Genomic DNA, 14,300 nt, shown 5'->3' on the forward strand with positions numbered 1-14,300 from the left:
TTGCAGCTTTCATCTCACAGCAGTCACTGTGACGGGAGGGAAAGTACAACAGAGCTGACACTGACCCGAAATGAAAGCTGCAACAAGTGTTTGTAATGACACATAGCTCTGCAGTTTTGAAAGAAAAATCTGATCATTAACACAGATTGACCTGGACGATTATATGTTTTGACTGCGGCCAAGAAGATTTTCTTTTTTCTTGCTGTCAGCAATATTAAAGTGCAGTTTTCAGCTGAACTAATAACTCATGTTGCCTAAGCAAACCCAGATGTACTTAACTGATTTTTAGTTGTTAAAAAGTTCTGCAACAAATCTTGCTCCTGTAAATTCATTAAACTGATGCCATTACTGCAGGAGCAGTTGGTATTTATAAAAATCAGTAATCGTCATTGCAGTAACTTGCAGCAGGATTACATACTCAAAATAATGTTTTTTTTTCTTTAATAAAGTTATACACTGTAATGTCTTAGTTGATGGAAATTGTGAACTTGAGAACTCATGTTCAGTGTGAACCTGTTTCTTAGGTGAGATCAAGAAAATTTTAGGCAGCCAAGTTTTCCGTGCTCCTAAAGTGGAAACCTCGCGGAAGAATTTCATTCTGTACAGCAATGACACCTATTGGTTTAAGCAAAACAATGTCAGCAGCAGTCTTGGACTAGCACACAGGAGAACAAAAGAATCCTTTGGTGGGCTCCTGTACCGGAGTGGGCTGCCACCCTCTCCTATGAGCAGTACTTAGACCTATACACTTGAATCACTATATACAGACAAAGTCAGCATCTTCTTCATGTAACAATCTACCCAGTTCATTGTTATATACATTTGTGATTGAGGATAATGTCATATTTTCATGTAATTGAAAAGTGAGGCCCTGGAGTTGGTTACTTTGGGCCCTTGGTACCCCAGTTTGACACTAGTTAGCAGCAAGGTGTCACGCACGGACACGAGTAAGTCTGGCGGACGACACAGCATATAAATTCATAAATTCAATGGGATGCAAAATGGATTGGAAGGCCCAAAAGGTAGGGATCGAGGGGATGGGATACCTCCTGACACCATCCTGTGCCTGTCCCTAAGTTCCTCCAACGCCCTATGTGGGTCCTTCCCCCTGCCACCATCATGTGCCTAATCCCTGATTGTCACCTCAATAAACCCTGGCTAGTGCACTGGCCGGCAAGGATGCTAGCCTCACCACTGCAGATGGTAATACACACGGGAAGAGACAAACACGTGACAGGCAAAAAAGGAAGAAATACTGCTCTGCAGCTAAGCTCCACAAAGCAGAGCAAAAGGCACCAGGAATCTGAACTCCCACAGCAGCAACACCACCGACAAAGGAGGGCTCCACACCCCTAGCTGGTCTGCTTAGAAGAACTCTATCACCGAAGATCAGTTGATGGGTCATGTGATTGTTTAAAGGGAAACTGTCACCCCCCAGGGCGTTTTTAAGTAAAAGAGCCACCTTCAGTAGCACTAAGGCTGCATTCAGTGAAGGTGGCTCTTATGTTTAGTATCCCTAGGAACGCAGAAATAATCATTTTTATAAATTGCCTGCCATACCTCTATTGTGTCCCGGAGGTATGTCTTTTCCCCCGGTGTCAACCTCCTCTGAGACGTCAATCATCTCCCTCTTGCGTCTGTGCGCCTCCTCCTGTGTTTCTATTATATGCCCGGCGCCTGCGCTCTGCCAACATTTCTCGGGCATGCACCGTGCACACTGCCCGTGAACTTACATCAGGTGAGAAATGTTGGCAGAGCGCAGGCACTGGGCATGTAACAGAAACACAGGAGGGACACAATAGAGGTGTGGCAGGCAATTTATAAAAGTGATTATTGCAGCATTCCTAGGGACAGGGGATAACTTGCTGATTGTTGGCGGTTTGAACGCTGGTGCCCCCTGTCATTTGAATAGGGAATAACCCTTTAATTAGGATTTAATGGTAAAAGATATAAAATGCTGAGCCCAATAAATAAATGTATAATTTTATTGTAAAATAACTCAACCACAATTTTTATAAATACTTAAATAAAATAGCACATCAAACAACAGAATTTCCATTCAGATCTGACTGTAGCACAATATATATATATATATATATATATATATATATATATATATATATATATACATATATATATATACTTTTATAAATAAAGTTACAAATATAATATAAATAAAAAGTTCGAACAAAGACAAGAATAATTATATAGCAGACTATAATCTGGTAGTTTTCGTAACATTTTATATATGGCCTGGGCTGCACTGTGACTTTTTCGCATTCAACTCCATATTTTGCTCTGGTTCTGCAGCTTTAGCTAAATAATTAAACTCCATCAGTAGAGCTACAAAAAGTCGCAGTTTAGCCCAGGCCTAAAAGTTTCAATAGTGCATGAAGGATTGCCAGCCTACAGTGCTGCAGTATGAAAAAAAGGTGACCATTAGTAGTTGTGTGATATCTTGTGTACAATGTGTACTTCCTACTGTAAAATGAATGCAAGCACTGCTTAAAGCTCTATGGATTAAAGCTCTATGGATTACTGGTGAATTGAAGCTCGCCACTACTTGCAGAATATGCATGTAAGGACTTAATAACGGGATAAGCGACACGTGGCACACTGGCATGACTCTGCTGAACCAATCTCTATTTCTTCCCATCGAGATGCTCCACAAAATAGGCGAACCTTCACCTGGAAAAGAGAATGGTAATTTATTTTTTTATTTTTTTTTTAGTAGCGGGGAGACTTGGCTACAAACTAATTTATCATCATAAATAGTTTAAATTTTTAAGTACTAGTAAAAACAAGCAACTTTGCAATTCATTTGCTCACAAGATTTGAGGATTCCTAATTCTACTGTATATGGTTTATTGCTTAGTTACTGGCTACCGCTGCAGGCTATCAGTAGTGGCTGGTCTAAAGCACAAAGTTCGCCATTTGCAAGCTTGTTCCAACAAGGTTTATAAGCCCTGATTATAAGTAAAGGTGACCATTAGTAGTTGCATGTTATCATATCGCGGGTCTTTGCAAACACCACAGGTACCCAGGATGCCGCTAACAGGAGTAAAGACTGCTCCACCTGCCAAGGACTGGTCTGGACACTGAGCCATGGTGACTACAATCTAGCCTAATAAAGGCCAGAGGCATTCAGGATGCCGGGAGGAGGATGCTGGCCACAGAAGTGATGACTTCCATCTGCCATGGAGGACTGGGCTGGATGTGTGGCCATGGCAGTTCCAATCTTGTCATGACATTCCATGACCTAGTAAACACTAGAAAAAAATTACCGCACACAATACTGGTATGATGCAGAAAAAGGTATATGCCAGGTTTATTCAAACAAAGAAACAAAAAAGGTTGCCACAGATTTTTGCAGACGAAAATATACATGCAGACAGAAACCCAACGTTTTGACCCTCCTGGGTCTTATTCATGGGGTTACTGGGGAGACAAGGAGACAACATAAGTGGCTGTTTGTCATATAGCATACTAATCATGAAAGAAAAACCACAATAACCAAGAAATTAATAAGTAATACCCAAAAGTCAAAAGTGAAACATACCAACAAATATGCAAAGGAAACAATATATACAATGATACATAAAACATTTAAAAAAAAAAATTGTATCAAAGGATCAGAGGTAAACTATTTGTGTTCTACTTGCCATTGCTTACCAATTGTAATCATAGTAGCTGATGTTGCTCCTGACCGCCAGCCCTCCACCATTATTGGCGGCTTTTTTTAAATGTTTTATGTATCATTGTATATATTGTTTCCTTTGCATATTTGTTGGTATATTTCACTTTTGACTTTTGGGTATTACTTATTAATTTCTTGGTTATTGTGGTTTTTCTTTCATGATTAGTATGCTATATGACAAACAGCCACTTATGTTGTCTCCTTGTCTCCCCAGTAACCCCATGAATAAGACCCAGGAGGGTCGAAACGTTGGGTTTCTGTCTGCATGTATATTTTCGTCTGCAAAAATCTGTGGCAACCTTTTTTGTTTCTTTGTTTGAATAAACCTGGCATATACCTTTTTCTGCATCATACCAGTATTGTGTGCGGTAATTTTTCTCTATTTGATTGACTGGACCACATGGTCTGTTTTACCAGCACCTTCTTGTCCCTGACCTGAGTGCACACCATTATCCCTGTATATGTACTAGTAAACACTAGAGGCACTTGGCATGCCGGGCTGAGTATGCTGACGGCAGAAGTGAAGACTGTTCCACCTGCCATGGAGGACTGGGCTGGATACGTGGCCATGGCAGTTCCAATTTTGTCATGACATTCCATGACCTAGTAAACACTAGAGGCACATGGGATGCCAGTCTCAGGATGCTGGCTGCAGAAGTGAAGACTGTTCCACCTGCCATGGAGGACTAGGCTGGATACGTGGCCATGGCAGTTCCAATTTTGTCATGACATTCCATGACCTAGTAAACACTAGAGGCACATGGAATGCCAGGCTCAGGATGCTGGCTGCAGAAGTGAAGACTGTTCCACCTGCCATGGAGGACTGGACTGGATACGTGGCCATGGCAGTTCCAATTTTGTCATGACATTCCATGACCTAGTAAACACTAGAGGCACTTGGCATGCCAGGCTCAGGATGCTGGCTGCAGAAGTGAAGACTGTTCCACCTGCCATGGAGGACTAGGCTGGATACGTGGCCATGGCAGCTCCAATTTTGTCATGACATTCCATGACCTAGTAAACACAAGGAGCACATGGGATGTTGGGCTGAGCATGCTGATGGCAGAAGTGAAGACTGTTCCATCTGCCATGGAGGACTGGGCTAGTTGTGTGGCCATGGTAGTTCCAATCTTATCATAATGTTCTGTTTCTCTGGTTCAGCTGCCACGGAGGCCCGGACCTGCACAAATCTTTTTTGCTCAACTCTTAAGTGTCCTGCTTTAACATTATCATACACAAGTATAGAGAAATCACTGCTTCTTGGCAAGAACTACATCTGAAATTTGGCATACAGACCTACATAATAGGTGGTTGTTTTTTGTTTTTTTTATTGCATGTGCCATAGACCAAGTAAACAATAATTCATTAAAATGCAAACTCATTATCCCAAATCTGCTTGTGTGCCTGCTGCATAAAATAATAGGCTTCCAAGGACCCACATTTATTTCAAAGTAAAGCAGATTTATAGACAGCTGACATCTCTGCACAATAAAGCTGCTGCCATCATTTTCAGCAACCTTTCACTTTCTTAGTTATCCGCTCTTACCTTCTGTAGTTTGCTTATGGTGCAGCATTGTGACACAGATGTTATATTGTGCTTGTACCCACTGGCCACCAGCACCGAATACTTGGATGGGAAGGCACTAGATTCACAATATCCCACACATGCCTTGATGACTTGGGTCCCTCGACAAGTCCCTTTGCGGTCACTCCTTATAGTAACATTAAATGCTGTGGTAAAGATGAAAAAATAGTTATAAAGTGTATAGACTGTCCATTAATATACACCAATAAGATACTGCAATATGGAGGGACATACTGTAATTCATCCATAGACACATTACATCTATGGGAGAATAACTAATGCAGTGCTCTCCAGGGGCACACAGAGTGCCCAATGCTCCTATGCCATACATGTCAAACTCTGGCCCGTTGGCCAAATCTGACCCGCAGGGTGATTATATTTGGCTCACGACACCAGAACCACCACTCCTATGTGGGGCCATTATTCTGTATGGAGGACTTTGTGGGGCCCATTATTCTGTATAGAAGGCAATGTGGGGTCGAAAATACTATAAGACGGACTATGTTGAGCCCATTATATTGTACGGAGGACTATGTGAGGCCCATTATACTGTATGGAGGACAATGTAAATAAGAGATTAAAAAAAACCACAAATATTATTACAATATATTACATTAAATTTAGGGAAATAGTACAGAGGACTTATAAGTGATCACTTACGATGGAGGTGACATCCTGGACTGGTGGTGTCAATGCTCTGTATCTCGAAGCTCAAGACAGTCAACAAGAGAAAGACTGAGGCTGAAGTGAGATACATGGTGAAAATATCTGCAGAGTCAACGGATACAGGATTGAATGTCAAAGTGTAATAAAGGCCTAAGGATAGATATATAGCACATATAGATTAAAGTTGAGCAAAATGATTTGTGCTGCCCAGAATTGCCGTCCAGCCCAGTCCGCCGAGGCAGCTGAACCAGGACAGTCCTCACTTGTGTGATTGGCATCCTCGGACAGCATTCTGTTTGCTTCTTGCTCTTACTAGGACGCACAAAGTCATAATGACACTAGGCCTCCTGCATCATCAAGACCTACATAACACTGGGATGTGATGATGTCATGTGCTCTAAGATGGGCCCCAGGATGCCAAGTTCTGGGTCTAGATGCTGAGGTGAAGACTGCCTTGGTCTGGCCGTCATGGAGGACCAGACTGGATGTTGAACCGGGACAGTCCAAATCTTTTTGCTCAACTCTAATATCAGTGTCAAGTGACATTTAGCAGAAAACTCAATAAAAATTGGCAATAAGTGTACATAGGCCAAACATCTACGCTGAACCAACTTGAGTTATGGACCTGAGCTAAGCTTGTATGAGCCCTTAGATTTAAAGGGGCATTCCAGTTTCAGCGATTACATTTTTCTCATTATTATTTTTGATACTTTACGGAACTAGAGCTCAAGTACAAATATTTTTTTAATTGTTTGTACTGCATTTCTTTTCTGCATTATATCAATTTTTGCACCATTATTACTCAGTTGTCTCTTTTAATCTGCTGTGTTCCATTTTTTCCAAAAGAATTATTTTAGCTATTTTTTTTGCTTTTTTTTTAGCACGTCATTTGTAAATAGGACCCGTGCTGTCCAGAACAATGGCAGCCTATGTGCACTGAATGACCTACTACAGATCATTCAGTGTGCCTCTGAAGCGCAGTCTGAGGCCACGTTCAGTATTGGGTCAGTATTTTCCATCAGTATTTGTAAGCCAAAATCAGGAGAGTATAATAGAAACACGTCACCACTTCTGTATTTATCACCCACTGCTGGTTTTGGCTTGCAAATACTGAATGCGTGAACGTGACCTGTGTAAACACACTATTACAGGCGGGCGATCAACGAAGAAGTAGCTGGTGTTCATTTAGTGCCGCCAGTCGTCAGGTGTAAATGTACTTAAAAAAAAAAATCTGCATATGAAAAACAGAAATGTGAATTTAAAAAAAACGTAATGTGCTGGCAACATTTTTTTTTATTAAAAAAAAAAAAGTTAATTATGGATTTGATATAATAAAAAGAGTGAATTAACCTTTTAAATTATGAAAAATGTACACAAATTTTTGCACTTTATTTTTATCAATTCCTCATGATTTTTGATAATTCTTCACGCTGACACAGGACTGATTTTACAGTAAGGCCGGGATCACACATACGCGAGATACGGCAGAGTCTCGCAGGTGAACACTCAGTTCTGGCCCCGGCACTCCGGAGCGGAGCGTGCGGCTCCATGTATTGCTGTGCGGCTGCACGCTCCGCTCCGGAGTGCCGGCGCCAGAGCTGGCATTTCACCTGCGAGACTCGGCCGTGTCTCGCGTACGTGTGATCCCGGCCTTAAAGTACGGCTATCAGAGTTGTGTCTTGCAACAAGTTCTGTGTCCTTAACATGACTGTATAAATCTTTAAGGCTACATTCCCACGACAAGTTTTTTTACACTGAGTATTTAAAAAAATATATATATATATTAAAAATTTGGTTACTTGCATTTTAACGAGTACAGAAAATCTGCACCATAAAAAAACTCCCCAAAAGCTAATCGTAGGGACGCAGCCTTACCTGGAGTAAACAAAGTCCACATGAATGTCAGGAAGAAAAAATTCTGAAAACAATCAGGAATTGATGCAAAAACTATATTGGGATATTTTAGACATTTTCTTTGTACAAAAAAACAACAACATATATTTGCCGACACAGAAATATTCAGTTATTTGAAACTAACGATAACCATAAGAGCGGAACAACAGACCCAAACTAGTGCTGCCATTTCTGCCCAGAAGAATGAAGAAAATTCTAAGATTAAAGGATTTTGGAACTCCTTACCTGTATGGTAGATGGTTATAAAATGTTAAGGAGAATTTCTCAATCCCAGGGATATATATATACGCCTCTATGTATTGTCTTAGACACACCCATCCACACCTGATTCACACCTCCATCCTCCTTGTGTCCTACAAGTCCTTCCCTCGGGGGCTTTTCCGAATGATCACTAAAAGGTATTTCATTCATCTCCTTTGTTCTGGAAAATCTGGCACGTTGTTTAGTGCACAATGTAGAAGCACGCTACTATACAGAGATAAGTGATATGTGGGCACGTCAGTATTATTCATGGGCAATAAACACAAGACTCCCTATATACAGCCATGTAAACGGTCTTATGACTAACAGCACAGCACTCCGGTGCTTCTTTCTAGTGAAATATGTTACAGGTTTATTCCCATTACATCTGTCATCAGTGGCAGATATTGCTCATATTTCAACATATACAGTATATACGTCAGAGATCATTTTCAGTGCAAATTCATTTAAACGTTTTCTAATTTGTAATAAAATGGCCATAGATGGTCAATAATAAGTAATATAATAATACTAACAAGACAAGTCCATTAAATACTTTACTGTAAAGCTGGTCCTACACATGAGATCACACTTAGGGCTCATTCAGACATCCGATTTTCACGTACGGGTGCACTTCGTGTTTTTCACAGATAGCACTCGTACCTGCGATAGTCTATGAGGCCATTCACATGTCCGTGATATTTGGCAGACCAAGAGACACGTCGATTTTGATCCAAAATCGCCAATGAAAGTCAATGGGTCCATGAAACAATCAGACATCCAAGTGCAGACTCAGATCGGACTCAGATTGTTAGAAATTTAAAAGTGGAAAATTTTTTTTTACATTTCTCCAAGTATGAGAAAAATGGATGAGACTCGGACCCCACTCGGACCAGTCTGATTAAAATAATCGGCCATGTGATAAAATGGGACATGTGAATGAGCTCTTAGCCATCTCTCCTGACTCTCCCATATGCATGAGGATTCGGACAACGGTTCATATGTCTCCATCGGGTAGAAGCAGTGTCGGACTGAGGTGCAGAGGGCCCCACTTTTTAGCTACATCCAAATGTGACGTTATCCTCAATCCCAAATTTACTGTATATAACAATGAACTGGTTAAATTGTTAAATGAATAAGATGCTGCTTGTGTCTGTACATAGTGGATTCAAGCATACTGTGCCAAGTACTGCTCATAGAAGAGGAAGTTGGCCCACTGGAGGATTTTCCTGTTCTCCTGTGGGCCAGTCCAAGCCCGGGTAGAAGTAAGAAAGCATCGGCAAGACTTGTAAGAACAAAAGGACTGTGCATTGAAATTCTAACAACCCGATCCTTCTCTGCTTCGAAATCATCTGTCTGGGGATGGTTGAGAAGAGCCCCAAACATATCAGATATTTTGTTGATCCCACCAAAACGTCTGATTTCTCATCTAATGAGTATGGGAGCTGTAATAAGTACAATATATTTTCCATTATACATTGAGACAACAGTATATTATGCCTTATAATACTTTTTCTTAAACTGAAACGTTTGATGACTGTGTTCCCCATGACCTGCTCGTATTTATTAATCCCACAAAAGTCCAGTGATAACCATATTATGACATATACATTGATGAACACACAACTGAGCTGATTCTACTTTATGATGATAAAAAGCTTGTTTGACAATGGGGTTTCGGCAAAGAAAACATGAGGCTAGTAATCTGTTAAGCAGAAATGTCACAATTTCCACTTCCTGATGGAAAACACTGATCACTGCAGAAAAATTCCTCCATTTGATAAAAGATGTGGTCTCCAGAAATATGCTGTACTAGTCCAGGCCTGGGTCAGTGTCTGACATGAAAATCTTACCTACATTTTTCAGTTAAGGTAGGAATGCCAACAGGTTTAGGTTAGGCAATTTTTTAGTCCGTGCACCCTCTTTTTACCATCAGTGTACAGTCCAACCAATGTTTAGCAACCTGCCAGTGAAAATCGGAGAGAACACGGATGCCATTCGAATGACATCCATTTTTTTCTATGACCCGTTCATTGGAATCGGACCAAAATGGGACATCGGTCAACAAGAAGAAAACTGATAAGTGGATAACCTCATAGAATATGTAATTGTATTGTAATGTGTAACTGTAAAAACCTACAAATGGGAATAGCCCCATACTGTAGAACAGTGTTCCCCAACTCTGGTCCTCAAGAGCCACCAACAGGTCATGTTTTCAGGATTTCCTTACTATTGCACAGGTGATGGAATTAATGCCTGTGCATGTGATGCAATTATCACCTGTGCAATACTAAGGTAATACTGAAAACATGACCTGTTGGTGGCTCTTGAGGACCAGAGTTGGGGAACACTGCTGTAGAATATAAGGTCAGCGTGTGGTCAGTGAAAAACACGTGAGTGAAATACTGACATGTCAATGAACCCTAACCAGGCATTTGATAATATATTAGGTTGTGTTCCGTTGTCATTATGCAACAGACACACAGCATTGTGCACCAGTTTTAGGCAGGTGTGGAAAAAAGCTACAAAGTACCGTAAATGATTTTAGATAGATAGAAGTGTTAATAGTTTATTTTAATCAATTAACAAAATACAAAAGTTAATAAACAAAAAAAAAATCTATATCAATCAATATTTGGTGTGGCCGCACTTTGCCTACAAAACAGAATCAATTCTTCTAGGTAGATTTGCAATTGCACACATTTTTAAGGAAATCAGTTGATCCAAACATCTAGGAGAACTAACCACAGATGTTCTGTAGATGTCAGCTTGTTCAAATACTTCTTCTTCTTCCTGTCATCCCACAAAGGCACATGATGATGTTGAGATAAGTGCTCTGTGGGGGTTACATTATCGCTTGCAAGACTCCTTGTTCTCCTTTATACTGAAGGTAGTTCTTCATGACATTGTCTGTATGTTTAAGGTCATTTTCATGATGCAGAATACATTTGGAGGAAATCAGTTGCCTCCCTGGTGGTATTGCATGATGGATAATTATCTATCTATATTTGTTTGTCAGTTACTATAACCAGACAGGTAATACAGGCATCTTGCCCACATGGAAGACCTATCTAGTCATGTTGCTGGGAAAAATCTCCCTAATGTAAAATTTTTTAATTGTATATCTTACACTGCTCAACAATAAAACTGCAACACCCAGAAGGAAAAATCATGGAATTATGAAAACCACGGGATCGATAGACGTGTTAATGATATGCAAATCATGAGAAAATGAAAATGGAGCGCCCCCAAGGGCAGCGGGGTACTCGGTACCGGGTCCTTTGGTTCACAGGGGGATGTCACGGTGGCTGACCCGGTCCGTGGTCCTGGGACATCTGTGTAAAAGGGAAAGGTCTTTAAAGGGGAAATGTTCGTGACGCCACCTGTGGTATTCAGTCAGGGTGACCGACGCTACTTTAAGGGGTCCGCTGGGGTGATGTTATGGCAGCTAGATGGTATACCTTCCCACAGGGGAAGTATGTCCCCAGGGCTTTCCAGAGTGTAGATGGTGGATGGGGGGAGGCGCAGTGAAGAACGAGGACATAAGGTTGCAGTCTCTTTACCTTTTACTGAAGGCTTCAACATCCACAGTCCAGAGCACCAGATCACAGGGCAGGCAGAGTCCGGCCGGTTGGGAGGCAAGTCCAGAGTCCCCTTGTCCAGGTGGAAATCAGTAGCCTTCTTCTAGCGCTGCGGTGTTGTAGTCCCTTACTGCTAAGCTTCTCATAAGGTCCTCACAGATGTTGTAGATGTAATGTCTTTCTCTCTGTCCCCCGGATAGGATAGGACAAACCCGTATGACTGGTGGCTTGAGGCGTTTTACAGGGACTCTATCATGCCCCAGCCTCTAAGGGGTGCCACCTTGCCTCCTGGGTGTAGGGCGGGCAGGTAACGTGAAATTAGCTGTTTTGCCGGTCTCTGGAGCAAGGCATAAAGGATCGTTGCTCCCTCTGTGTTCCGGCTACCGGGATCCTGCGCCTCAGAAGGAGGCAGCCTGTGTAGGGCTGACCCCCTTCTGGTATCGACTCCTTTGCTACGACTTCTTTCACCCTCTCTGCAATACAGTTCTCCTTCAGTGTCTCTTTCTAGAAGCTGCAGCTCTCAGGGCATGCACAGCTCCATGTCATTTTGTCTCGATCTCTGACAGGATCCCACCCCTGTCAGGGACCAACTACCTGAGTGAAGCTCAGCCAGCAAAAAACTAACTTTCCCTACAGGCAAGCAGTTTTACCTAAGTGTGGGGAGTAACCTAATAAATAGGAGCAGAGCACCCCCCAGTGGCCTGGAGTGTGAAATGTGTTGCATGTTTGTGATACCTGGATGCAGTTGTCCTTCTTTGCCTCCAAACGTAACACCATTCCCCCCTAGAGGAGAAAAATATTACTGCAACGACCAGGACCCTGGGGCGCTGCAAAAACACATTTTCAAAACATATAGATTGATTCAGTATAGCGTATTGGGTCCACACACAAAAATATCCTCACTTACGCACCTTGGCTGCTATCAAAGAGGTAATAATTAGTGATGAGCGAGTGTACTCGTTACTCGGGTTTTCCTGAGCACGCTCGGGTGACCTCCGAGTATTTGTTAGTGTTCATAGATTTAGTTTTCATCGCTGCAGTTGAATTATTTCCAGCTACTAGCCAGGCTAAGTACATGTGGGGGTTGCCTGGTTGCTAGGGAATCCCCACACGTAATCAAGCAGGCTAGTAGCTGTAAATCATTCAGCTGCCATGATGAAAACTAATTCTCCGAGCAGTCATAAATACTCGGAGGTCACCCGACCAACGAGTACACTCGCTCAGCACTAGTAATAATGGTTGTCTGAGGAATGTTCTGCTGTACTAAATGCACTTGTTGGTGAAAATCATCAAGATTCACTGCTGGCAGCTCCCTGTGCAATTGACGACCAATGATGTCCAAGATGTGCTCAATAGGAGACAAGTCTAGAGACGCTTGCAGCCATGGGAGTACATTTACACCATGGAGACTGTTCGCAGTAGCATGAGCATCATGCAGCCTGGTGTTTTCATATTGAAAAGAAGAGCTCCTGAAATAATTTGGAGAAATGGCCACACCACTGGATCCACCACCAAATCAATGTAGCGCCAAATTGTTAGAAGACTAAACTAAGGGGTCTGGTTACACTACATTATGTCATCCATCACCATAATCCAAGGATTAGGATCAGTGTGATTCTCCCTCGTGAAGGCCTCTCCATGTTGTTGCCCACATGGACTATTCAGATTTGAAGAATGGCACATAGTAATTGTAGCGCAATGGCCGGTGCCACTGCATAGCATAGCTTCCCCTTCCCCCTCCATGCAGGGATGCTGGTTTACTTACCACCTCGGCCCCACAGCGTGATTCCCAGCATGTCCCTACTTCTTTATAGTGTCCATGTGGCAATTCCTGGCAGCGCTCCTAGTTCACACGTGTGCACGCTCCACCGGTTTTAAAGGGGCATCATGCATATGGTAAATGCTCTTGGCCTGTTGCTAATAGGTATTTAGTGTAATTATGTCCACTTGAAAGATGGCTCTGAACCAATTGCTGGGAGCCATCCTGTATAAAAGACTCCCTTTCCCTTAGGGAGTCACCAAGCAATGAATTTAGTCATTAGGTAGTGTGGTGGTCTACCAGTGCAGTTGTGAGGTCTCTGGTCCTGGTGTGGCCATTGTCCTGAACCCGAATTCCTGGTCCTAGTGCAGCCAGTGTTCTGAACCCAAATTCCTGGTCCCGGTGTGGCCAGTGTCATAAACCCGAGTCCCTGGTCCCAGTGCGGCCAGTGCCTGAGCGGTGTCCGGGTGCGTCCTGTCCTGTTCCCATAGTCCCCTGGTCCCAGTTTCACATATGCGCACACAAGGGCAAAGCAGGGGCACCCTGGGGACAACGCTGAGGGGCCAGTGTGGAGAGTAAGCTGACGTCCTTGCATGGAGTGGGAAGGGGACACCTTGCTGGGCGCCAGCCATAGCTCTATAGTGATCCATTCTGTACAGTAAAATTAGATGTCACATACTAAGAGTACCAAACAGGTTCTTCACAAACCATCAGTGGGATAGGTTGCAGACTTCCAGCTGCAGTTGTTCATTGACCTCATGCCATTCCTCTCTAAGGCTATCATGGTTCAGAACAAAATGCCAATGGAGGTTTGAATGGTAACTTAGCCTCTTCACAGAGGAATCCAGATTTTCTTAT

Source organism: Ranitomeya imitator, chromosome 9 (assembly GCF_032444005.1).
Source record: "Ranitomeya imitator isolate aRanImi1 chromosome 9, aRanImi1.pri, whole genome shotgun sequence".
NCBI classification, from domain to species: Eukaryota; Metazoa; Chordata; class Amphibia; order Anura; family Dendrobatidae; genus Ranitomeya; species Ranitomeya imitator.